Genomic DNA, 25,629 nt, shown 5'->3' on the forward strand with positions numbered 1-25,629 from the left:
TGTCTTTGTTTATTTTTCTTTTTTTTGCCATTACTAAAAAAAAAAAAAGACTAAAAATCTATGTTATAATGAATTATTAGTTAAAAAATATCACTTTAAAATGTTTTATGTGGAAAAAATATTGCATATATTGTGTGGTTGCCATTAAAAACATCAAACTTTTATTCGACAAAAGAGCATAAAACAAACAAAATAATAGTTCAAATGTAAAATCGACATAAATCTGAAGTTGATCTCGTAATTTAAGTGTTAAAAGTAAAAAAAAAAACGAATACAAATGTATCACTTTATGAGTGGGGGACCTTTTGGATCCCAAATATATTTAGTAGGATTTTATTTAATTTTTCACTGTGATTACTCAAAAATATTAAATAATTAAAATCAATGGTGTCCTGCATTATTGATCTTTAAAGGCTCTAATTACTAAATACTGCATATTTCAGTTTTACTATAAAATACTAAATTGTCTTTGACAGAAAACCTTTTTTTTTTTTTTTTTACTTTATATCAACCTCAAGTTGATGGGCTCTGTACAGAGGATGTCGTTGTGGCTTGTACAGCCCTTTGAGACACTTGTGATTTAGGGCTATATAAATAAACATTGATTGATTGATTGATATAGAGATTTACTGTAAGCGTTAAATAAATAAAAAAAATAATAATTTGACTTATTTTTAACAGTTTAATGACTGAGACCCTTTATGGTCCCCGGGAGCCCTAAAGGTTAAAAAAAAAAAAGCATATATTTTGTTAAGGTTTGAAAATGAAAAATATCAAAATGGCCCCCGCATGCTTAAATCTTTCCGTGTACGGCCCTCAGTGGAAAAAGTTTGGACACCCCTGCCCTACTGTATACAACCTATTGTTTACGCACTATTGACTACCGATACTACAAAATCAACCACCGGAAAAATATTGCCGATATACACCCAAAATTGCCCTTTCGGGTATCGGCTGAAAGACTTTGATCACAAAATTCTCAACACATTGCCGCCCGTGTTACAATATAAACAGCAAAAATAAAAATAAAAATACAAAAACATGTAAAAAAACAATAAAATGTTAATTACGAATAACACAGTGTTTTATATAAATATAAAATGAATACATTTACAGTAAACATCTAATAAATTAATGTAACTAAATATAATCTTGCATAACTAAAAAGATAAAAAGTACAGCACGAATGACTTCATTAAAATTAATAAATATTAGGTAAAAGCCGAATCAAAAAGGTGCGTTTTAAGCAAAATATTAAGTTTTCCGTAGCCCTGGGGTCTTTTGGCAAGCTGTTGCATAGACGGGGGGCCATAACGGTGGAAAGATGCCATCCCTTTCCAGCCGTCCATAGCGTCTCTACTGGTATGGATTCTTCATTCGTTACTCCAAGCAACGTTTTGCTGGTTTTACAATATAACTAAAACTCTTCATACTTAAAGTAAAGTTAGAGTACCAATGTTAGTCACACACACTAGGTGTGGCAAAATTATTCTCTGCATTTGACCCATCACCCTGGGACGTGAGGGGAGCAGTGAGCAGCAGTGGTGGCCATGCCCGGGAATCATTTTTTGGTGATTTAACCCCCCAATTCCAACCCTTGATGCTAAGTACCAAGCAGGGAGATAACGGGTCCCATTTTTATGGTCTTTGGTATGACTCGGCCGGGGTTTGAACTCACGCCCTACCGATCTCAGGGCGGACACTCTAACCACTAGGCCACTGATGAAGCTCGCGTCGCTAGCATTAGCTAATAATGCTAACACATTTACGAGTGTCTGTGTTGATTTTATTAACTTACGGCGCAAATTCTTCAGTAAAACTCACCAAAAACGTCACCGTTGAGTTATTGAGTCTGTTTCGCTGATTGGAGAGCTAGTTTGCGAGACTAGCGGGTCCATGACTATGACTTCTGTTTTGCATTATCAACCGTTTTACTGCCGTGTTTGAGACTCCGTTTGGAAACAATTAAGGTATGAAAATAAACATTTACAGAATATTAATGTATAAATAACTAATTTCACTATATATATATATATATATATATATATATATATATATATATATATATATATATATATATATATATATATATATATATATATATATATAATTTTTTTTATTTTTTTATTTTTTATTTATTTTTATTTTTTGCGGCTTATAGTCAGGTGCGGCTTATATAAGGAAATATTTTCCCCTAAAATTGTGTGGGTGCGGCTAAAATAACGGTGCGCTTTATAGTTTACATTCATTGTAATCATCTTATCTTATCTATATTTGTTGTTGTTGTTTTTATCCAATTTGATTTTATTGTTTTGATTTTGTACGGTGTCCTTGAGTGCCCAGAAAGGCACCTTATAAGTAAAATTTATTATTATTATTATTTGGAAATGACGGTAATTCTGTCCACACACACACACACACACACATGCCCCTACTACTACTACTACTACTACTACTACCAAGGGGGAATAATGAACATTCAATAAGGTGACAATCATCAACAATAACAATCCTACATTACTCTGTTCGTGGACTAGGAGAGACACAGCCATTCCATTCTATTCAACCGTATTACCAACTGGCGCTACCGTCAACAACCTCTTCCCAGTCCGCAAACCATACCAATGCTGAGCCCTCGATGGCGTCACGCTTCACTCGGCAAAGGGCAGCGCCTTTTAAAGACACTCTGTAAAAAATACCTGTCCGTTCAGTTGCTAGAATTTTACCACGACACTTGCAGTGTTTTAAACGCATTTACTTCAAATTGAGGGTAATGCAATAGTAATAAACAGTAACGACTTGTAAAAATACCTGTAGTTTTTACTGCAAAAAACTGGTAGCTTAGAACACAAAGTCGTCCGTCAAGCTCACTTAAAACCAGCCCAACTTTCCTTGGACCAAAAAGTGACACAATGATAAAAAAAGGGTATTGTAAATTTACCGGTGGAGTGAAGAGTCCATTGCAGCCTAGTTCAGACACTCCAACGGGGGGTCTTCCGTGCGCGGGACAGCTTGCATCTCTAGTCTCCCGTCCCACTCTACCCAGTCCTTGTCCCCCCGCTTCAGTTCTCCTCTCCACACCTCAGGGAGTCCACATGATTGTAGCACCACAAGTATTCAGGTCGACAGAGAGAGAGGGAGAGAGAGAGAGAGAGAGAGAGAGAGAGAGAGAGAGAGAGAGGAGAGAGAGAGAGAGAGACAGCTGCTGATGCTGCATCTTTACCCCCCCCCCCCCCCCCCCCATATCAACCCCCGGCCATAGATCCACCAAGAACACAATCTATTCCAATCAAGACCGGAACGAGCACTCAGAACTAAGTGCAATGATTTCAACCAGGAATGTTCAAACTTTTCGATATATATATATATATATATATATATATATATATATATATATATATATATATATATATATATATATATATATATATATATATATATATATATATATATATGTGTATATATATATATATATATATTTGGGCTGCAACTAACGATTAATTTGATAATCGATTAATCTGTCGATTATTACTTCGATTAATCGATTGATAATCGGATAAAAGAGACAAACTACATTTCTATCCTATCCAGTATTTTATTGAAAAAAAACAGCATACTGGCACCATACTTACTTTGATTATTGTTTCTCAGCTGTTTGTACATGTTGCAGTTTATAAATAAAGGTTTATTTAAAAAAATAAAAATACAAATAAAAATATTTAAAAAAAACAAAAAAAAAACTGCACATGCGCATAGCATAGATCCAACGAATCGATGACTAAATTAATCGGCAACTATTTTAATAATCGATTTTAATCGATTTAATCGATTAGTTGTTGCAGCCCTAATATATGTTTATATATTGCTCAATACCGGGGTAGAGCAGAATATACGTTAGGTCAGGAAAAAAACACAGAGGCTATTTCATCCCTACAAGCCCGTTTTCACAGGTTTCCCTACTCTTCAGGGGATTTTTCAAATTATTATTTTTTTTGTTGGATTGGGCCAACGTGCCAACTTCACTGGTTATGGGGTTTGCACACGCTGTAAGTATATTTGACAGGTCTATTCAACCGCATACTAAAGAGGGCCGCTGGTTCAAGAGCCCAAGGTCCTAGAGGCCGCATATCAGAATTGGTATGTTTCGTCAGAAAGTGCCTCCGCAGGTTTCGAGACTGCATTTACCTTATTGCAAAGTAATCACATCGTCCTTCACATGGCACTGTCAATAAATTCATTTTTCTGCTCTCGCTGCTCATTTCCAGCGTGTGCAGCTGGACAGATAGTTAACGGCACGAAGACACGGAAGCTCCAGAAGTTTTGTTGAGGGTTGATGTTCCTTCTTTTGAATTATTTTCCTTCCTCAGTTTTATTCCGTTAAATGTCTTCCTTCATTTAGACTGGAAATATAAACATAAAATAAACACTGCAAAAGTATAATGTCCATTATGCCTGGTTCACACCAACGGCGCTTGCCGCGCTTTAAAGCGGCGAGCAAAGCGCCGTCATTTTTGTCAATTTTTCCACGAATATCCCGATCTCTAAAGTAATGTTATGCTTTGATACGCTCTGATACGCTCTGATACGAATTAGTTGCCGCTTTGTTACCGTTCCTCACGCTTTGATCCCGCTTTGATACTCTTTAAACCACGCTTTGATACGTTTTATTACGCTTTATTGAACTTTATTACGCTTTGATGCGATCCTGACGCTTTAAATCAGGCTCTGACACGATTATCAAGCTCTGTTGTGCATTGATACAACACAAATAAGAAAACAATTTGAAAAACTCAGTATACTGTTTTCCACACATTTTTTATATTCATTTATTTTTTCAAATTCTCTTTTTTTTCTCGTTATATTATGTTTTATATCTTCATTTATTTTATTTTTGTCATCTTAATAAATATCTATCTTTCATTTCTTATGCTAGTTGAAAATAATAAAAGGCAATTATCCACACATTTTTTATATTCATTTATTTTTTCAATTTCTCTTTTTTTTTCCGTTATATTATGTTTTATATCTTCATTTCTTTTATTTTTGTCATCTTAATAAATATCTATCTTTCATTTCTTATGCTAGTTGAAAATAATAAAAGGCATTTCTTTTATAAAACGTAACATATTCTCTTTATTATTAACATTTTCATACAGAAAAATGATAGACAGTAATGTCAAAGTGCAACATCAAACAGCAGAAGTACAGAAACAATGATCATCGTATAAAAAAGGCAATGATGCAAAAGAGAATGGATTTATAATCCTGTGTTAGTTTTACATAAAAGTTTCAATGTTACTAGTCAATATCACAGTCACTTCCTATTTGTGGGGGTCCACGCTTTGAACCAAGATCTGTTAAGCTTTCCTACGCTTTTAGTCAAGTTTTGCTGAGCTTTGTCAGGCTTTTTCACGCTTTCATACGCTCTCGGCGTTTTATTCCATTCTTGACAGAGCGCAGAATTTTTTTAAACCGTTTAAAATTTTTTGGCGAACTTGCCGCATGTCCCGCTTCACTACAAGCTTTCCCACGATCCATTGGGACCCTCACGCTTTAATCAGGCTTTGTTACGCTATAACGCCGCTTTGCATGCCGCTTTATAGCGCCGTCAAAGCGCCGTTGGTGTGAACCTAGCATTATGTATTTTGCATAGATAATGTCCATTTTACGTAGATAAAATAGAAGTTTTAGCGTTAACACATTCGCACAATAAACTAGGGATATTTATGCATATAGAAATTAAACAACATCCACATCAAACATTGCACACAATGAATGTGGCTCAACACAATTAAACCTAAGATGTAGCGTTATTGCCCTCTGCTGGTCAAATTCTAATACTGCATACACGATCGAGCCTAGTTTGAATGGTTTCATCGAGCCTCTTTGGGTGATGTTCGGCGGGACAAATGAAGAACTTTGGCGTCCCGGTTTTGGCCAGTTGAATAGCCCTGATATATGTAATGTAATAACAAGAATATTCATAAAAACATGTAATATTTACACATTTTGCTAATTTTCATTATACGGAGGCACATTGATTTCATAAACGCATCACAATATTTGTTATTTCCTTCAACAACAACACTACTAATCATGGCAGACTTCACGAGAGACAACAGGCATAATAAAACAATCACTTAATGTACAATGTCTGCTCTCACTGGGATGCTGACAGATGGGATGTTTATATGTTCCGGTTTGCACGATGGATTAGATGAAGCCTATGCCACACCCTGGACACGTCGCCACAGTGTTTCCCATAAACTGCCAAGATACCTGTGGCGGTGGGGGTGTGGCTATGGGCGTGGTCACCATGACATCATCTAGTAATTTGCATAACTTACTACAATGATATGATTTTCTCTAAAAAGGCTCAAAAAATGTATACTTACTAATTAATAATAACAGTTTTGTTTTAAACGTCCATCCATTTTACAATATAATTACAACACTTTATGTACATATTTATATACAGATTTGAACAATAAGTTATTCACTGAAATATATTTATTAATTGTGGTTCTTACAAAAAATATATCTTATAAAATATAAAAGCTAAAATGTCTCTTAAAGCTCTGCCCCTTTAATTAGTGCATACTAAATAATTTAACTTTAGCCTACTACTACAACCATATTATTTACCAGCAACATAAAGTGAAACAGAGGCAGAGGTGTCCTGCCACAGTCAGTAACAAATAAACAGAAAACAGTAGTGGTCAAATACAAATAAGGCAATGAACAGCCTATTTGGGCATCTACATCAACTATATGATTTGTCTGAGAAGCTGGACAGAACAAACAAAAAAAATAAATATATATATATATATAAATACATAAATATATATTTGTGGCGGACGTAATTCTTTCGTGGCGGGCCGCCACAAATAAATGAATGTGTGGGAAACACTGCGCCATCTCATCGCAGATATAATGTATGTTTAAAAAAGGACATACGTGTGTGTGGAGGGAGGTGTGGCCAGCGCTGCTTGCAGGAGCGAAAGTCACCGCCTCTGTCCGTGGTACTGAGGACACAGTGCCATCAGATGGGGGCGTGGCAGTGCTGACGGCTAGACACAGCTGAACAGGTGATTAGATCTCCCAGGTGGTACGAGTTATCTAATCATCTGTTGTCTTTAACAGTGAGCGGCCGGGGAACAGGAGGGAAGGGAGGATACGGACGTGACTGCCGGAGAAAACTTTGATAAAATCTATGTACATTAAAACCTGGTTAAAAACTGCACACTTGGCTCGGGTGCTGTGTCTAACAGTGGAACTGCTGGGAAGCAACTTCCACAGAGTGTTTGTCTACGATTGCCAATGATAGGCAAAATAAATGAAACATAAAAAGTTCAGTTCCCCTTTAATTTTTCTCCTGTGTCCAGGGACTTTTTTTTCCCTAAATTTGTAAACAATAAGAAAAAAGCCCAAATATTTGTTGATAATACCTGTATTTTTTGGACTATAGCCGCACCCACTAAAAAATAACATTTTTCCATTTATTAGCCTCAACGGACTATAATCCGCAGATCTATACGTAGTAAAAGGAGTTTTTTACACTGAAATATTTTGTAAAAGTTTATTTGCATACATTAATTGTTCCAAAACGGTGTCTGTAACACGGCAGTAAAACGGCTAGATCAAACAAAACGGAAGTCATCGTCATGGACCCACTAGCTGCGGAAGCTAGCTCTCCAATCAGCTAAACGGACTCAATAACGCCACGGCGACGTCTTGGTGAAATTCCTGAGAAATTTGCGAAACTGAAACAATACACAAATAATGCCATTGTAAGTAAATAACACTAACACGGGCACTCGAAAACGTGTTAGCACACCAGCTAATGCTTTTTGATTGATTGATTGAAGCTTTTATTAGTAGATTGCACAGTACAGTACATATTCCGTACAATTGACCACTAAATGGTAACACTCGAATAAGTTTTTCAACTTGTTTAAGTTGGGGTCCACGTTAATCAATTCTTGGTAAAATGAATGCTGTCGTCATGACATTGCGATAGCACGTACAAATATGCATGAAGACACTCTGACAGACATCATACATGGGACGGTACAGTGGTACAGTGGTATTGTATTGTTTTATTATTGTATTGTGTAGTATTACATTGTTGTGTGTAATCTTGTATTGCTTTGGTATTGCATTGAATTGTCTAGTATTGCATTATATTGTGTTGTTTAGAATTTGGTAATATCATATTATATTCTGTAGTGATGTATTGTATGGCGTTATATTGTATTGTGTTGTGTAATATCATGTTGTATTGCATGGTGGTATCGTTTTGTTTATTATTGTATTGTGTAGTATTGCATTGTTTTGTGTAAAATTGTATTACTTTGGTATTGTATTGTGTGTGTACTATTGTGTAATATTGTATTAAATTGTATTGCATAGTATTGTATTGTATTGGGTAGTATTTTGTACTATTATACTATATTGTGCAATTTTGTATTGATTTGGTACTGTGTTGTATTTTGTAATATCGTGTGATATTGTATTGTTTTGTGTAATTTGTATTGCTTTAGTATCGTATTGTATTGTGTAATATTGTTTTGCTTTGGTATTGTATTGTTTTGTGTATCATTGTGTGATATTGTATTGTAGTGTGTGATATAGTATTATTTTGTGTAATATTGCATTGTTTTGTGTCATTTGTATTGCTTTTGCATTGTACTGTATTGTGCAGTATTGTGTAATATTGTATTGTTTAGGTATTGTATTGTGTAATATTGTATTTTATGGTATTATAATGTATTGTTTTGTGTAACAGATTGTTGTTTTTGTATCATATTGTGTACTGTGGTATTGTGTAATATTGTATTGTCGTCATTTTATATTCTATTATATAATATTGCGTAATATGATATTGATTTGGTACTGTGTTGTATTGTGTAATATCGTGTGATATTGTATTGTTTTGTGTAATTTGTATTGCTTTAGTATCGTATTGTATTGAGTAATATTGTTTTGCTTTGGTATTGTATTGTTTTGTGTATCATTGTGTGATATTGTATTGTAGTGTGTGATATAGTATTATTTTGTGTAATATTGCATTGTTTTGTGTCATTTGTATTGCTTTTGCATTGTACTGTATTGTGCAGTATTGTGTAATATTGTATTGTTTAGGTATTGTATTGTGTAATATTGTATTTTATGGTATTATAATGTATTGTTTTGTGTAACAGATTGTTGTTTTTGTATCATATTGTGTACTGTGGTATTGTGTAATATTGTATTGTCGTCATTTTATATTCTATTATATAATATTGCGTAATATGATATTGATTTGGTACTGTGTTGTATTGTGTAGTATCGTGTGATATTGTATTGTTTTGTGTAATTTGTATTGCTTTAGTATCGTATTGTATTGTGTAATATTGTTTTGCTTTGGTATTGTATTGTTTTGTGTATCGTTGTGTGATATTGTATTGTAGTGTGTGATATAGTATTATTTTGTGTAATATTGCATTGTTTTGTGTCATTTGTATTGCTTTTGCGTTGTACTGTATTGTGCAGTATTGTGTAATATTGTATTGTTTAGGTATTGTATTGTGTAATATTGTATTTTATGGTATTATAATGTATTGTTTTGTGTAACAGATTGTTGTTTTTGTATCATATTGTGTACTGTGGTATTGTGTAATATTGTATTGTCGTCATTGTATATTTTATTATATAATATTGCGTAATATGATATTGATTTGGTACTGTGTTGTATTGTGTAATATCGTGTGATATTGTATTGTTTTGTGTAATTTGTATTGCTTTAGTATCGTATTGTATTGTGTAATATTGTTTTGCTTTGGTATTGTATTGTTTTGTGTATCATTGTGTGATATTGTATTGTAGTGTGTGATATAGTATTATTTTGTGTAATATTGCATTGTTTTGTGTCATTTGTATTGCTTTTGCATTGTACTGTATTGTGCAGTATTGTGTAATATTGTATTGTTTAGGTATTGTATTGTGTAATATTGTATTTTATGGTATTATAATGTATTGTTTTGTGTAACAGATTGTTGTTTTTGTATCATATTGTGTACTGTGGTATTGTGTAATATTGTATTGTCGTCATTTTATATCTTATTATATAATATTGCGTAATATGATATTGATTTGGTACTGTGTTGTATTGTGTAATATCGTGTGATATTGTATTGTTTTGTGTAATTTGTATTGCTTTAGTATCGTATTGTATTGTGTAATATTGTTTTGCTTTGGTATTGTATTGTTTTGTGTATCATTGTGTGATATTGTATTGTAGTGTGTGATATAGTATTATTTTGTGTAATATTGCATTGTTTTGTGTCATTTGTATTGCTTTTGCATTGTACTGTATTGTGCAGTATTGTGTAATATTGTATTGTTTAGGTATTGTATTGTGTAATATTGTATTTTATGGTATTATAATGTATTGTTTTGTGTAACAGATTGTTGTTTTTGTATCATATTGTGTACTGTGGTATTGTGTAATATTGTATTGTCGTCATTGTATATTTTATTATATAATATTGCGTAATATGATATTTATTTGGTACTGTGTTGTATTGTGTAATATCGTGTGATATTGTATTGTTTTGTGTAATTTGTATTGCTTTAGTATCGTATTGTATTGTGTAATATTGTTTTGCTTTGGTATTGTATTGTTGTAAAACAATTCATACTTACTAAACCGTCCCATGTGTGATGTCTATAGGTTTGCAAGTTTTACAATATAACTAGGGTATAATACACGATATAGTATAATATTACAAAATACTACACAATACAATACAATACTACACAATACAACTTAATACAATATTACACAATAGTACACTAACAATACAATACCAAAGCAATACAATTTTACACAAAACAATGCAATACTACGCAATACAATAATAAACAAAACAATACCACCATACAATACAACATGATAGTACACAAAACAATACAATATAACGCCATACCGAATATAATATGATATTACACAATCCTACACAACACAATATTATGCAATACTAGACACTTCAATGCAATGCCAAAACAATACAAGATTGCACGTAACAATGTAATACTACACAATACAATACCACTGTACAATATAATATCATATTACACGATATTACAAAAAAACAATGCAACACAACATCACACACTAAAACACTGTACAATATTACACAATAATATTTAATGCTGCACAGTACAATAGTATACTACACAACTACTTATTATTACACACTGCAATGCAGTACCATACAATATAATAATACACAATACAATACAATAGAATATTACACAACACAATATAGTACAAAACAATGGAATACTACAAAATACAATATTGGCGTTCTTCAAATCCAAAGAGGCATGATTAGACGGGCCTGGAGTGAGCAGAAGCAGTTTTGTTTGACCTTTGAACCCGGGGGAGTTGGGGGGGCGGGGGGGGGGGGAGGGGGGGTGTCTCTCTCAGAACGCTAAAACTAACAAGTGGAGGTCATTAGGGAGCCAATTAGTTTCAATATCTGCAACGTCAGCATTCTTCTCCATGAAAGGAACCCGACGAAAGTGGGAAATGTCAAGTCGGAGTGCAAAGAATAGTTTCTGGGTAATTGGACTTGATTCCCGCCCACGCCCTGCGGGGGGGCGATTGTGCGCGCTTTCAGGATGAGGAACATCTGGACATCCTGCAGGCTCCGCCCTCTGAAGAAAGAGGAATATGATGTCAGCAGAGCCGCCCCTGATTATTCCCTCTTTTATTCCCCTATTAGAGTGTTGTCCGCTCCGAGAATCCGCCATTAATGGTAAGCGGCACTGAAGAGCAAAAAAGACCTTTTAGGTTTTAAACCCATGCTCGGGCCTCAGCAGCTGCTCGCTCTAATGAGGGTCCGTCGAATGAACCCCCCCCCCACCCCCACCCCCACCCCACGCACACACACACACACACATCAGTGTTTAATTTGTGCACGTCAGCACTCAGAGAGGTCTAAAAATATGAATCGAAGGCCGGCGGTGTAACGCGGCCGTCGCATGCCGACTGTTAATCCTCAGCGAGCCAACTTGTAGGCGGATCAGCGTGTGACGGATCAGCCGTCGGGGAAAATAAAGAAATAAAAAAAAATAAAAGTGAATGTGCGTCTGCGGCGACTTGACTGCGCGTGATTTGTGAATCAAACTAATCCCAGCAAAGCAAAACAACCTGGTGTGTGTGTGCTCGGCCGACGTGAACAGGCAACCACTCCCGTGGTAAGCCGCCGTGTTGCGTCGGTGGCTTCCGTCCTGGTTTTGTGTTGACGATTGGGAACGTTGAATCAATCAATCAATGTTTATTTACATAGCCCTGGTTTATTTACATAGCCCTGTGACAGTCTCTCACTGCCGTCCGGGTTCCATGGACCACCAAGCACAGACATGACGTCCAGCAGTTTTGACTATCCTTTATTTTTTCAAGTAAACTCAGTCTCGTCGGGTCGCTTTTCAGTCTGCCGCCTCGTCGTCCTCGTCTCGCTCTCTGTCTCTTACCCGTCGTTCTGGGCTGCCGCCCTTTTACACACTGAGAGGGGATTACGCAATTGTGCACAGCCGGGCGATCAACGCACTAACCACGTTCTAACATAATAGTGAGAGTCCAGTCCATAGTGGATCTAACATAATAGTGAGAGTCCGGTCCATAGTGGATCTAACATAATAGTGAGAGTCCGGTCCATAGTGGATCTAACATAATATTGTGAGAGTCCAGTCCATAGTGGATCTAACATAATAGTGTGAGAGTCCAGTCCATAGTGGATCTAACATAATAGTGTGAGAGTCCAGTCCATAGTGGATCTAACATATTAGTGAGAGTCCAGTCCATAGTGGATCTAACATAATAGTGAGAGTCCGGTCCATAGTAGATCTAACATAATAGTGAGAGTCCAGTCCATAGTGGATCTAACATAATAGTGAGAGTCCAGTCCATAGTAGATCTAACATAATATTGGGAGAGTCCAGTCCATAGTGGATCTAACATAATAGTGTGAGAGTCCAGTCCATGGTGGATCTAACATAATAGTGTGAGAGTCCAGTCCACAGTAGATCTAACATAATAGTGAGCGTCCAGTCCATAGTGGATCTAACATAATAGTGTGAGAGTCCAGTCCATAGTGGATCTAATAAAATATTGTAAGAGTCCAGTCCATAGTGGATCTAACATAATAGTGTGAGAGTCCAGTCCATAGTGGATCTAACATAATAGTGACAGTCCAGTTCATAGTGGATCTAACATAATAGTGTGAGAGTCCAGTCCATAGTGGATCTAACATAATAGTGTGAGAGTCCAGTCCATAGTGGATCTAACATAATAGTGTGAGAGTCCAGCCCATAGTGGATCTAACATAATAGTGTGAGAGTCCAGTCCATAGTGGATCTAACATAATAGTGTGAGAGTCCAGTCCATAGTGGATCTAACATAATAGTGTGAGAGTCCAGCCCATAGTGGATCTAACATAATATTGTGAGAGTCCAGTCCATAGTGGATCTAACATAATAGTGAGAGTCCGGTCCATAGTGGATCTAACATAATAGTGAGAGTCCGGTCCATACTAGATCTAACATAATAGTGAGAGTCCAGTCCATAGTGGATCTAACATTATAGTGAGAGTCCAGTCCATAGTGGATCTAACATAATATTGTGAGAGTCCAGTCCATAGTGGATCTAACATAATAGTGTGAGAGTCCAGTCCATAGTGGATCTAACATAATAGTGTGAGAGTCCAGCCCATAGTGGATCTAACATAATAGTGTGAGAGTCCAGTCTATAGTGGATCTAATAAAATATTGTAAGAGTCCAGTCCATAGTGGATCTAACATAATAGTGTGAGAGTCCAGTCCATAGTGGATCTAACATAATAGTGTGAGAGTCCAGTCCATAGTGGATCTAACATAATAGTGTGAGAGTCCAGTCCATAGTGGATCTAACATAATAGTGTGAGAGTCCAGCCCATAGTGGATCTAACATAATAGTGTGAGAGTCCAGTCCATAGTGGATCTAACATAATATTGTGAGAGTCCAGTCCATAGTGGATCTAACATAATAGTGTGAGAGTCCAGTCCATAGTGGATCTAACATAATAGTTGGAGAGTCCAGCCCATAGTGGATCTAACATAATAGTGTGAGAGTCCAGTCCATAGTGGATCTAACATAATAGTGTGAGAGTCCAGTCCATAGTGGATCTAACATAATAGTGTGAGAGTCCAGCCCATAGTGGATCTAACATAATATTGTGAGAGTCCAGTCCATAGTGGATCTAACATAATAGTGAGAGTCCGGTCCATAGTAGATCTAACATAATAGTGAGAGTCCAGTCCATAGTGGATCTAACATAATAGTGAGAGTCCAGTCCATAGTGGATCAAACATAATATTGTGAGAGTCCAGTCCATATGGATCTAACATAATAGTGTGAGAGTCCAGCCCATAGTGGATCTAACATAATAGTGTGAGAGTCCAGTCCATAGTGGATCTAACATAGTAGTGTGAGAGTCCAGCCCATAGTGGATCTAACATAATAGTGTGAGAGTCCTGCCCATAGTGGATCTAACATAATAGTGTGAGAGTGCAGTCCATAGTGGATCTAACATAATAGTGTGACAGTCCAGTCCATAGTGGATCTAACATAATAGTGTGAGAGTCCAGTCCATAGAGGATCAAACATAATGGTGTGAGAGTCCAGTCCATAGTGGATCAAACATAATAGTGTGAGAGTCCAGTCCATAGTGGATCTAACATAATAGTGTGAGAGTCCAGTCCATAGTGGATCTAACATAATAGTGTGAGAGTCCAGTCCATAGTGGATCTAACATAATAGTGTGAGAGTCCAGTCCATAGTGGATCTAACATAATAGTGTGAGAGTCCAGTCCATAGTGGATCTAACATAATAGTGTGAGAGTTCAGTCCATAGTGGATCTAACATAATAGTGTGAGAGTCCAGCCCATAGTGGATCTAACATAATAGTGTGAGAGTCCAGTCCACAGTAGATCTAACATAATAGTGTGAGAGTCCAGTCCATAGTGGATCTAACATAATAGTGAGAGTCCGGTCCATAGTGGATCTAACATAATAGTGAGAGTCCAGTCCATAGTGGATCTAACATAATAGTGAGAGTCCGGTCCATAGTGGATCTAACATAATAGTGAGAGTCCAGTCCATAGTGGATCTAACATAATAGTGAGAGTCCAGTCCATAGTGGATCTAACATAATAGTGAGAGTCCAGTCCGTAGTGGATCTAACATAATATTGTGAGAGTCCAGTCCATAGTGGATCTAACATAATAGTGTGAGAGTTCAGTCCATAGTGGATCTAACATAATAGTGTGAGAGTCCAGCCCATAGTGGGTCCAACATAATAGTGTGAGAGTCCAGTCCATAGTGGATCTAACATAATAGTGTGAGAGTCCAGCCCATAGTGGATATAACATAATAGTGTGAGAGTCCAGTCCATAGTGGATCTAACATAATAGTGAGAGTCCAGCCCATAGTGGATCTAACATAATAGTGTGAGAGTCCAGTCCATAGTGGATCTAACATAATAGTGAGAGTCCAGTCCATAGTGGATCTAACATAATAGTGTGAGAGTCCAGTCCATAGTGGATCTAACATAATAGTGTGAGAGTCCAGTCCATAGTGGATCTAACATAATAGTGAGAGTCCAGTCCATAGTGGATCTAACATAATAGTGACAGTCCAGTCCATAGTGGATCTAACATAATAGTGTGAGAGTCCAGTCCATAGTGGATCTAACATAATAGTGTGAGAGTCCAGTCCATAGTGGATCTAACATAAGAGTGTGAGAGTCCAGTCCATAGTGGATCTAACATAATAGTGTGAGAGTCCAGTCCATAGTAGATCTAACATAATAGTGTGAGAGTCCAGTCCATAGTGAATCTAACATAATAGTGTGAGAGTCCAGTCCATAGTGGATCTAACATAATAGTGTGAGAGTCCAGTCCATAGTAGATCTAACATAATTTTGTGAGAGTCCAGTCCATAGTGGATCTAACATAATAGTGAGAGTCCAGTCCATAGTGGATCTAACATAATAGTGTGAGAGTCCAGTCCATAGTGGATCTAACATAAGAGTGTGAGAGTCCAGTCCATAGTAACATAAGAGTGTGAGAGTCCAGTCCATAGTGGATCTAACATAATATTGTGAAAGTCCAGTCCATAGTGGATCTAACATAATAGTGAGAGTCCAGTTCATAGTGGGGCCAGCAGGAGACCATCCCGAGCGGAGACGGGTCAGCAGAGCAGAGATGCCCCCAACCGATGCACAGGCGAGCGGTCCACCCCGGGTCCCGACTCTGGACAGCCAGCACTTCATCCATGGCCACCGGACCTGTGCCCCCCCCTTCCACAGAGCAGAAAATAAAAGAAACGGCAGATCAACTGATCTAAAAAGGGGGGTCTATTTAAAGGCTAGAGCAGTGGTCCCCAACCTTTTTGTACTTGCGGACCGGTCAATGCTTGAAAATGTGTCCCACGGACCGGGGGGGTTTATACAATCATGTGTGCTTACGGACTGTATCCCTGCAGACTGTATTGATTTATATTGATATATAATGTATATATTGTGTTTTTTATGTTGTTTTAATTGAAAAAAAAAAAAATAATAATTCTTGTGCGGCCACGGCCCGGTACCAATCGGTCCACGGACCGGTACCGGGCCATGGACCACTGGGCTAGAGTATACAAATGACTTTTAAGATGGGACTTAAATGCTTCTACTGAGGTATCATCTCTAATTTTTACCGGGAGGGCATTCCAGAGTACTGGAGCCCCAATAGAAAACCGGGAGGGCATTCCAGAGTACTGGAGCCCCAATAGAAAACCGGGAGGGCATTCCAGAGTACTGGAGCCCCAATAGAAAACCGGGAGGGCATTCCAGAGTACTGGAGCCCCAATAGAAAACGCTTTATAGCCCGCAGACTTTTTTGGGGCTCTGGGAATCACTAATAAACGCAGATTTCTTGTCGGGACATATGGTACAATACAGTCAGCAAGATAGGATGGAGCTAGACCGAGTAGTATTTTATACCTAAGTAGTAAAACCTTAAAGTCACATCTTAAGTGCACAGGAAGCCAGTGCAGGTGAGCCAGTACAGACGTCATATGTTTCATCGACATCCTGGTAGACTGCATCATTATTTATTTTACTGAGCAGAACTGACTATTATTGTTGTATATTGCTGGTCTTGTCATCCTCGTCCGGACCCGAGGGCGACTTGGTGGTGTGAATGGACCAAATATGACGGAATCGTTGAACAAAAGGCTTTTATTTGATCGAGCGAGTCCTCACAATTAGTTAAAAGTTCAAGTTAAAGTACCAATGATTGTCACACACACACTAGGTGTGGTGAAATTTGTCCTCTGCATTTGACCCATCCCCTTGTTTCACCCCCCGGGAGGTGAGGGGAGCAGTGAGCAGCAGCGGTGGCCGCGCCCGGGAATAATTTTTGGTGATTTAACCCCCAATTCCAACCCTTGATGCTGAGTACCAAGCAGGGAGGTAATGGCTCCCATTTTTATGGTCTTTGGTATGACTCGGCCGGGGTTTGAACTCACAACCTACCGATCTCAGGGCTATTTATGCATGAAGATGGTAGTCAATCAAAACATGCGTTAAAAGCACAGTTTCAGGTTGTGTCCCTTATTAAAAGATTACAAGTTTTTTAAAAGTTTTGCAACCCTGTTTGTCAAGGCTTGTTGGTCTGTACGTATGATTCTTGCTTTGGGTGCGAGAGATCGTTGGTTCAATTACAGAACAAGACTCTATGTTTATAAAGTTCTATTTTCAATCATAACTTTTTCTTCATACACACAGTTGTTACATTTGTGACTTTAGACTTGATTTTGATCCTTTTTGCAGACATCACACACTCAAGGGATCCATAAAAATATATCAAATCAAATACAGTGGTACCTAAACTCTTGACCAGTTTGTTCTAGGACTGAGCTGGTAACCCTTAGTTCATCTATGTATGAAAATGTCAGTGAAACTAAATATGTGTTAAAAGTGCAATAAGGTAACCGAGATTTAGATTAAGTCCCCTATTAAAATTTTTGATTTCATAAGTTTTGTTGGAAAGTCTTGGTCCATGGCTTGTTCTTCTCGTTATAGGAATCTCGTGCAGGGTGAAAGAAGCCCTGGGTTCAAATCCTGGACAAATGCAAAGGTCTTTGAGTCCTGTTTTCAATCACTACTTTTTACCTCGTACACACATCCATGTTTTACTCTTGACTTAATTATAAACTTTTATCTCCTTTTTTTCTGACATCACACACTCCAGGGAACAATGACAATCCATCAAATCAAATCAAGTACTGTGTACTGTAGGATCACATTGTTTTACATGTACATTTACAGGTTCCATGGTGTAATGGTTAGCACTCTGGACTCTGAATCCAGTGATCCAAGTCTTGGTGGAACCTTCTTGTAACATTAGAGTGATTAGTGTTCAGTATGACCTCCATTTGATTAGTGGTTACATGAAAAAGGCAAATAAATTACATTTCTGTGAAAAATAGTTTCTTGTCCATTTTCAGATTGTGTTTATGAGTCATGCTTTTATTCTTAACTTTTTCCCTTTTACACACAGTTGTCTTTATGTGTGTGATTTTAAACTTGATTTTAAACTTTTCCCTTAATATTCCATACATCACACACTCAAGAGATCAATAAAAACCTCTGAAATAAATACAGTTGTGTCTCAACTTACGAGCTCTATTTGTTCTAGGACTGAGGTTGTAAACCCTCAGTTTATTTATGCATGAAAATGGTAGTCAATCAAAATATGTGGTAAAAGCACAATTTCAAATAGTGTCGTCGAATAAAATATTGTATTTTTTAAAGATGTTTGCCACATTATTTTACAGGGCTTGTTGGTCTAGTTGTATGATTCTCACTTCGGGTGCTATATTCAATCAAATATTTCCCTCGTACACACAGTTGTTGTTACATTTGTGACTTTAGACTTGATTTTGAACATTTTTTCAGACATCACACATTTAAGGGATCCATAAAAATCTATCAAAGTAATTACAGTGGTATTACTGAACAATTTGCCACTTCAATAGTCCAAGTTGGTTCCACCAAGACTTGAACTTGGATCACTGGATTCAAAGTCCAGAGTGCTAACCATTACACCATGGAACCTGTATATAACTCCAAATGATCCTGCAGTAAAGAGTACTTGATTGGATATAACAGATTTTGTTTGACATTTTTTCATGAAAATGGTAGTAAATTAAAATGTTGGTTAAAAGTTTACCACAAATTTCACATCGTGTCCCCTAATTTCACATTTCATGAGATTAGTTGGGCAAAGTTCAGTGCAGGGCTTGTTGGTCTAGTCGTATGATTCTCGCTTAGGGTGCGAGAGGTCCCGGGTTCAATTCCCGGACAAGCCCTCATGTTTATAAGTATTTTTAATCATAACTTTCTTCCTCGTACACACAACAGTTGTTGTTACATTTGTGACTTTAGACTTGATTTTAACAATGTTTTCAAACAACAACCACTCAAGGGATCAATAACAGTGTTACCTAAATGTATGACCACAGTTTGTGCTAGGACTGAGCTGGTAACCCTTAGTTCATCTATGTATGAAAATGTCAGTGAAACTAAATATGTGTTAAAAGTGCAATAAAGTAACCAAAATTTAAATTCAGTCCCCTATTAAAATGTCAGATCGCATGAGTTTTGTTGGAAAGGGTGAGAGACGCCCTGTGTTGAAATCCTGGACAAACGCCGAAGTCTTTAAGTCCTGTTTTCAGCACACACTCAAGGGTTCAATGACAATCTATCAAATCCAATCAAGTACTGTGTACTGTAGGATCACATTGTTTTACATGTACATTTACAGGTTCCATGGTGTAATGGTTAGCACTCTGGACTCTGAATCCAGTGATCCAAGTTCAAGTCTTGGTGGAACCTTCTTGTAACATTAGAGTGATTAGTGATCAGTATGACCTCCATTTGAATATTTTCACATGCAAAAAGGAGTGAGTCTAAATTTGGCTTAGAAGTAAAATGTTGTAGTCCACTTCCAAATAGTGATCCTTATATGTTTATAAGTCCTGTTTTTAGTCACAAACTTTCCCTCGACACACAAGTTGTCTTTATAATTGTGACTTTAAACTTTTACATCAATATTCCATACAGCACACACTCAAGAGATCAATAAAAACCTCTGAAATAAATACAGTTGTGTCTCAACTTACAAGCTCTATTTGTTCTAGGACTGAGGTCGTAAACCCTCAGTTTATTTATGCATGAAAATGGTAGTCAATCAAAATATGTGTTAAAAGTGCAGTTTCAGATTGTGTCCCCTATTAAAAGATTAAAACATTTTAAAAATATGTTTGCCATCACGTCTTTAAGGCTTGTTGGTCTAGTCGTATGATTCTCGCTTAGGGTGCGAGAGGTCCCGGGTTCGATTCCCGGACAAGCCCTTATGTTTGTAAGACCTATTTTTAGTCACAACTTGTCTTTCTTGTACACACAATTGTTGTTACATTCGTGACTTATCAAATACAGTGTTACCTAAATGTATGACCACAGTTTGTTCTAGGACTGAGCTGGTAACCCTTAGTTCATCTATGTATGAAAATGTCAGTGAATCTAAATATGTGTTAAAAGTGCAATAAGGTAACCAAGATTTAAATTCAGTCCCCTATTAAAATGTCAGATTGCATGAGTTTTGTACACGGTGTGAGAGATGGCCTGGGTTCAAATCTTGGACAAGCTCTTTTGTGTTTGAGTCCTGTTTTCAGTTATTGCTTTTCTCTCGTACACAATTGTCATTACATTTGTGACTTTAGATTTGATTGTGACCATTTTTTTAAACATCACACACTCAAGGGATCCATAAGAAACTATCATTTCCTAAATTGCCACTTAAGTACTGCAAGTTGGTTCCACCAAGACTTGAACTTGGATCACTGGATTCAAAGTCCAGAGTGCTAACCATTACACCATGGAACCTGCATATCCTCAGCTAAAAAAAACAGATCCAACATTAAACAGTATTGATGACATTTAATAGATTCTCATTGACACCTTGATACGATCGATTACTTGTCTCTGGCCCCCTGCTTGAAAGAGGCAATGATGAGAGGTATTGCAGATTATTCTCACTTAACAAGTGGCTGGCTAGTTGATGTAGAAAACAGGGACTAACATTTATTGATAATTGGCCCTCTTTCTGGGGCAAACCGGGTTTGCTGATGAGGGACCTCCTTCACTCTAACCCGGAAGGCACCATCACTCTATCTAGAAACATAGATTACTGGTTAAATCACACTTGACTAACTACACTAGAGCAAGCTCGGACACATCCAATTACAGTGTCTGTTAGTCCGGGTGAGGAGTCAGTTACAGTAAGATAGAACTAACATGCACTAGACTGGAAAATTCCTACGCACATAGCATTTCTCTTAGAATAATACATAACTCATATAATGTTTTTTCTGTAGTGACTATGCCAGATGTGAACATGCATTCTACTGAGGTGGCAAATTATGACGCGTTCAATCGATCGCAACACCAAGCAAATAATCTCAAGATCCCCATCATATCAATTCCTAGATGTGATCGAAATTATTTAAGGCGTACTACTCAAAATAAACATAACATTATTAATATCACTATTAGTACTACAGTGGTGTCTAAACTTCTGACCACCGTTTGTTCTAGAACTGAGCTGGTAACCCTTAGTTCATCTAAGTAGGAAAATGTCAGTGAATCTAAATATGTGTTAAAAGTGCAATAAGGTAACCGAGTTTCAGATTGTGTCCCCTATTAAAATCTCAGAATTCATGACTTTTGTTGGAAAGTCTTGTTCCACGGCTTGTTAAAATGAACATCCATTAAATCCAATCAAACCCTTTGTACTGCAGGATCACATTGTTTTACATGCACGTTTACAGGTTCTATGGTGTAATGGTTAGCACTCTGGACTCTGAATCCAGTGATCCAAGTTCAAGTCTTGGTGGAACCTTCTTGTAACATTACAGAGCTTAGTGGTTCAATAAGACCTCTGTTTGAAAGTTGTTTGCATGAAAAAAACAGCACATCTTAATTTGGCTTAAAAGTACAATGTTGAAGTGCAGTTTCAAATTGTGCTCCTTTTATGTTTATAAGTCCTGTTTTTAGTCAGAAATTATTCCTTTGTGCACAAAATTGTCGTTACATTTGTGACTTTAGAATTGATTTTGACCATTTTTTCAGACATCACACACTCAAGGGATTCATACAAAAAATCTAATGAAGTACAGTATTATTACTGGGTACTGTACTACTTCATTTACTGCAAGTTGGTTCCACCAAGATTTGAACTTGGATCACTGGATTCAAAGTCCAGAGTGCTAACCATTACACCATGGAACCTGTACTTTATACCAAATGATCCTGCAGTAAGCAGTACTTGATTGGATTGTTTGACATTTTTTCATGAAAATGGTAGTAAATTAAAATGTTGCTTAAAAGTGTACCACAACATTTCAGATCGTGTCCCCTTATTTCACATTTTATGAGATTATTTGGGCAAACACGTATGCAGGGCTTGTTAGTCTAGTCGTATGATTCGCGCTTCGGGTGCGAGAGGTCTCGGGTTCAATTCCCGGACAAGCCCTCATGTTTATAAGTATTTTTAATCATAACTTTCTTCCTCGTACACACAACAGTTGTTGTTACATTTGTGACTTTAGACTTGATTTTAACAATGTTTTCAAACAACAACCACTCAAGGGATCAATAACAGTGGTACCTAAATGTATGACCACAGTTTGTTCTAGGACTGAGCTGGTAACCCTTAGTTCATCTATGTATGAAAATGTCAGTGAAACTAAATATGTGTTAAAAGTGCAATAAAGTAACCAAAATTTAAATTTAGTCCCCTATTAAAATGTCAGATCGCATGAATTTTGTTGGAAAGGGTGAGAGACGCCCTGTGTTGAAATCCTGGACAAACGCCGAAGTATTTAAGTCCGGTTTTCAGTCACTACTTTTTACCTCGTACAGACATCCATTTTTTACTCTTAACTTGATTTTAAACTTTTATCTCCTTTATTTTGACAGCACACACTCAAGGGATCAATGACAATCTATCAAATCAAATCAAGTACTGGGGTGGAAAAGTGACTATTACCTGCAGGGCAAACATTAGCTAACCAGAAGGCAATAACAATGTAAACAAAAAACACCTGCTTAAAAGATCTAATACAAATGTCCCTGAGGAATGTAAGGTGGGAGTACTGTAATTACCTAACGTTACATTATTATTTTCCATAACAATTTAGCCCCCTCCACAATATTAACCCGACGTTAAAACAGAACTAGCTATTTATTGATTAGCCATTGCCGAATCATGTAACATTAGCTTAATGCTAAAAAGCCAGGTTACTATCACATTCTGTAACAGACAAATAATTTCATGTAGGCTAACGTTACTTGTATACCTGCTACCTCTGTCTTTTTCTCGTTTCTCCTCCTCTTCTTTTCTATTTTTTCTACACCTGGGCACCTGACAGTTTTGGCCGTTTTGACATTTGTGGTGACGTCCAAAAAGAGTCATGATACGGGAAGGGAGGGGGCGCACCGTGCGGGGGGAGGAGGTTGTGGGCGTAATGTTGTAACAAATAATATTTCTATTAAATAGGCTTTACTTTGCATTTTAATTAACGTGGGATTATTTTTTGCATTTAGAAATAATAGTACCAACTTTTTTTTTTTTTTCTCCAACATTTGTGGCACTGGCGTGGCGCCCCCTGATGGACGGCGCCCTTAGCATTTGCCTATACGGCCTATGCCACGGGCCGGCCCTGCAAAAAGCCGTTCACTATCACTGAAGAGCTGATACTTCCAGCCGAGACGATACTGGATAAAAACGCAGCCGAGAAAATAAAGAATGTGCCTTTATCAAATGACTCTGTTTGCCGGAGAGAAGATCAAATGGGAAAAGACATTGTTGAGCAAGTTGTTGGAAAACTTAGCGACTCATTTTCCCTCCAGCTGGATGAATCCACAGATATTAGTGGAAATGCACAACTTGTAGGTTTTGTCAGATACATCGATACTGACGATATTTATGAGCACATACTTTTTTGTAAAACATTAGAGGGGAGAACAACAGGAGAAGACATTTTTGACAATCCCCACAGAGGGCACTCTAAGTTGATGATTACTTCTGTGTAGAAATCTTTATTTATAATTGAATCACTTGTTTATTTTACAAAAAGTTTTTAGTTATTTTTATATTTTTTTCCCCAAGTAGTTCAAGAAAGACCACTACAAATGAGCAATATTTTGCACTGTTATACAATTTAATAAATCAGAAACTGATGACATAGTGCTGTATTTTACTTCTTTATCTCTTTTTTTCAACCAAAAATGCTTTGCTCTGATTAGGGGGTACTTGAATTAAAAAAATGTTCACAAGGGGTACATCACTGAAAAAAGGTTGAGAACCACTGCTATATTCAATCAAATATTTCCCTCGTACACACAGTTGTTGTTACATTTTTGACTTTAGACTTGATTTTAAACATTTTTTCAGACATAACACATTTAAGGGATCCACAAGTAATTACAGTGGTATTACTGAACAATTTGCCACTTCAACACTGCAAGTTGGTTCCACCAAGACTTGAACTTGGATCACTGGATTCAAAGTCCAGAGTGCTAACCATTACACCATGGAACCTGTATAATAACCAAAATGATCTTGCAGTAAAGAGTACTCGATTGGATATAACAGATTTTGTTTGACATTTTTTCATGAAAATGGTAGTAAATTAAAATGTTGGTTAAAAGTTTACCACATTTCAGATCGTGTCACCTAATTTCACATTTCATGAGATTAGTTGGGCAAACATGCATGCAGGGCTTGTTGGTCTAGTCGTATGATTCTCGCTTCGGGTGCGAGAGGTCCCGGGTTCAATTCCCGGACAGGCCCTCATGTTTATAAGTCCTATTTTTAATCACACCTTTCTTCCACGTACACACAATGTTTTCAAACATCACACACTCAAGGGATCAATAACAGTGGTACCTAAATGTATGACCACAGTTTGTTCTAGGACTGAGCTGGTAACCCTTAGTTCATCTATGTATGAAAATGTCACTGGTCTGGTGTGGGTCACGGGCCGTGGGGGGGCGGCGGCTTCCTGGCCGTAGTTCCTGGTTGTCGGCCGCATGGACTGGGGGGGATGTCCGGGCCCTCTACTCCTCCTACTTATAGCACACACAGTCACACAAATATAGGACTTTGGGGGATTGTCCTGCGGGGAGGCATGGCGGGGGGGTGAGGATGCCTCCTATGGGGCTCCGGTCCTCCTGTCTTGTCCCCTGCTCGGCCATCCCTCAATCTTAGCTGCATATTAGACACTTAGGATTTGGAGGGCTCGGCTTGGTTGGGACCCACCAAGACCTTGATGTCCCCCAATTTTAATCGCATTATTAGTTCCCACAAGCATACATATCTCACTCACGCTACAGTACACGCATCAATAGGGACTGGAGGTCGGCTGTAATGGCTGACCTCCTAATTTTAACTACACAGTAGACACTCTGGGGGCCTTGTACACATGCATG

General features: G+C 37.3%; 1 protein-coding gene and 8 non-coding genes across 9 annotated transcripts in view; 4 read left to right on the top strand and 5 right to left on the bottom strand.

The window, feature by feature from the left end:
- lingo4b (leucine rich repeat and Ig domain containing 4b) overlaps nucleotides 1-3,079 on the bottom strand; it is a 41,226-nt gene extending 38,147 nt beyond the window's left edge. Inside the window, exon 1 of the mRNA XM_062062616.1 lies at nucleotides 2,942-3,079. The gene's annotated coding sequence lies outside the window, so the exon portion shown is untranslated. The remainder of the gene's footprint in view (nucleotides 1-2,941) is intronic.
- A 16,040-nt stretch (nucleotides 3,080-19,119) lies between these two features.
- trnaq-uug (transfer RNA glutamine (anticodon UUG)) lies at nucleotides 19,120-19,191 on the bottom strand. The gene has a single exon. It is a non-coding gene; the product is annotated as a tRNA-Gln (tRNA).
- Nucleotides 19,192-19,373: 182 nt separating this feature from the next.
- Nucleotides 19,374-19,445, top strand: trnap-agg (transfer RNA proline (anticodon AGG)). Its single transcript has one exon. It is a non-coding gene; the product is annotated as a tRNA-Pro (tRNA).
- A 454-nt stretch (nucleotides 19,446-19,899) lies between these two features.
- On the top strand, nucleotides 19,900-19,971 carry trnaq-cug (transfer RNA glutamine (anticodon CUG)). The gene has a single exon. It is a non-coding gene; the product is annotated as a tRNA-Gln (tRNA).
- A 446-nt stretch (nucleotides 19,972-20,417) lies between these two features.
- trnap-agg (transfer RNA proline (anticodon AGG)) lies at nucleotides 20,418-20,489 on the top strand. Its single transcript has one exon. It is a non-coding gene; the product is annotated as a tRNA-Pro (tRNA).
- Nucleotides 20,490-20,949: 460 nt separating this feature from the next.
- trnaq-uug (transfer RNA glutamine (anticodon UUG)) lies at nucleotides 20,950-21,021 on the bottom strand. The gene has a single exon. It is a non-coding gene; the product is annotated as a tRNA-Gln (tRNA).
- A 1,332-nt stretch (nucleotides 21,022-22,353) lies between these two features.
- Nucleotides 22,354-22,425, bottom strand: trnaq-uug (transfer RNA glutamine (anticodon UUG)). Its single transcript has one exon. It is a non-coding gene; the product is annotated as a tRNA-Gln (tRNA).
- A 2,242-nt stretch (nucleotides 22,426-24,667) lies between these two features.
- trnaq-uug (transfer RNA glutamine (anticodon UUG)) lies at nucleotides 24,668-24,739 on the bottom strand. The gene has a single exon. It is a non-coding gene; the product is annotated as a tRNA-Gln (tRNA).
- Nucleotides 24,740-24,919: 180 nt separating this feature from the next.
- trnap-cgg (transfer RNA proline (anticodon CGG)) lies at nucleotides 24,920-24,991 on the top strand. Its single transcript has one exon. It is a non-coding gene; the product is annotated as a tRNA-Pro (tRNA).
- Nucleotides 24,992-25,629: the final 638 nt, after the last annotated feature.

The sequence above is a fragment of the Entelurus aequoreus genome, linkage group LG11 (assembly GCF_033978785.1).
Source record: "Entelurus aequoreus isolate RoL-2023_Sb linkage group LG11, RoL_Eaeq_v1.1, whole genome shotgun sequence".
NCBI lineage: Eukaryota > Metazoa > Chordata > Actinopteri > Syngnathiformes > Syngnathidae > Entelurus > Entelurus aequoreus.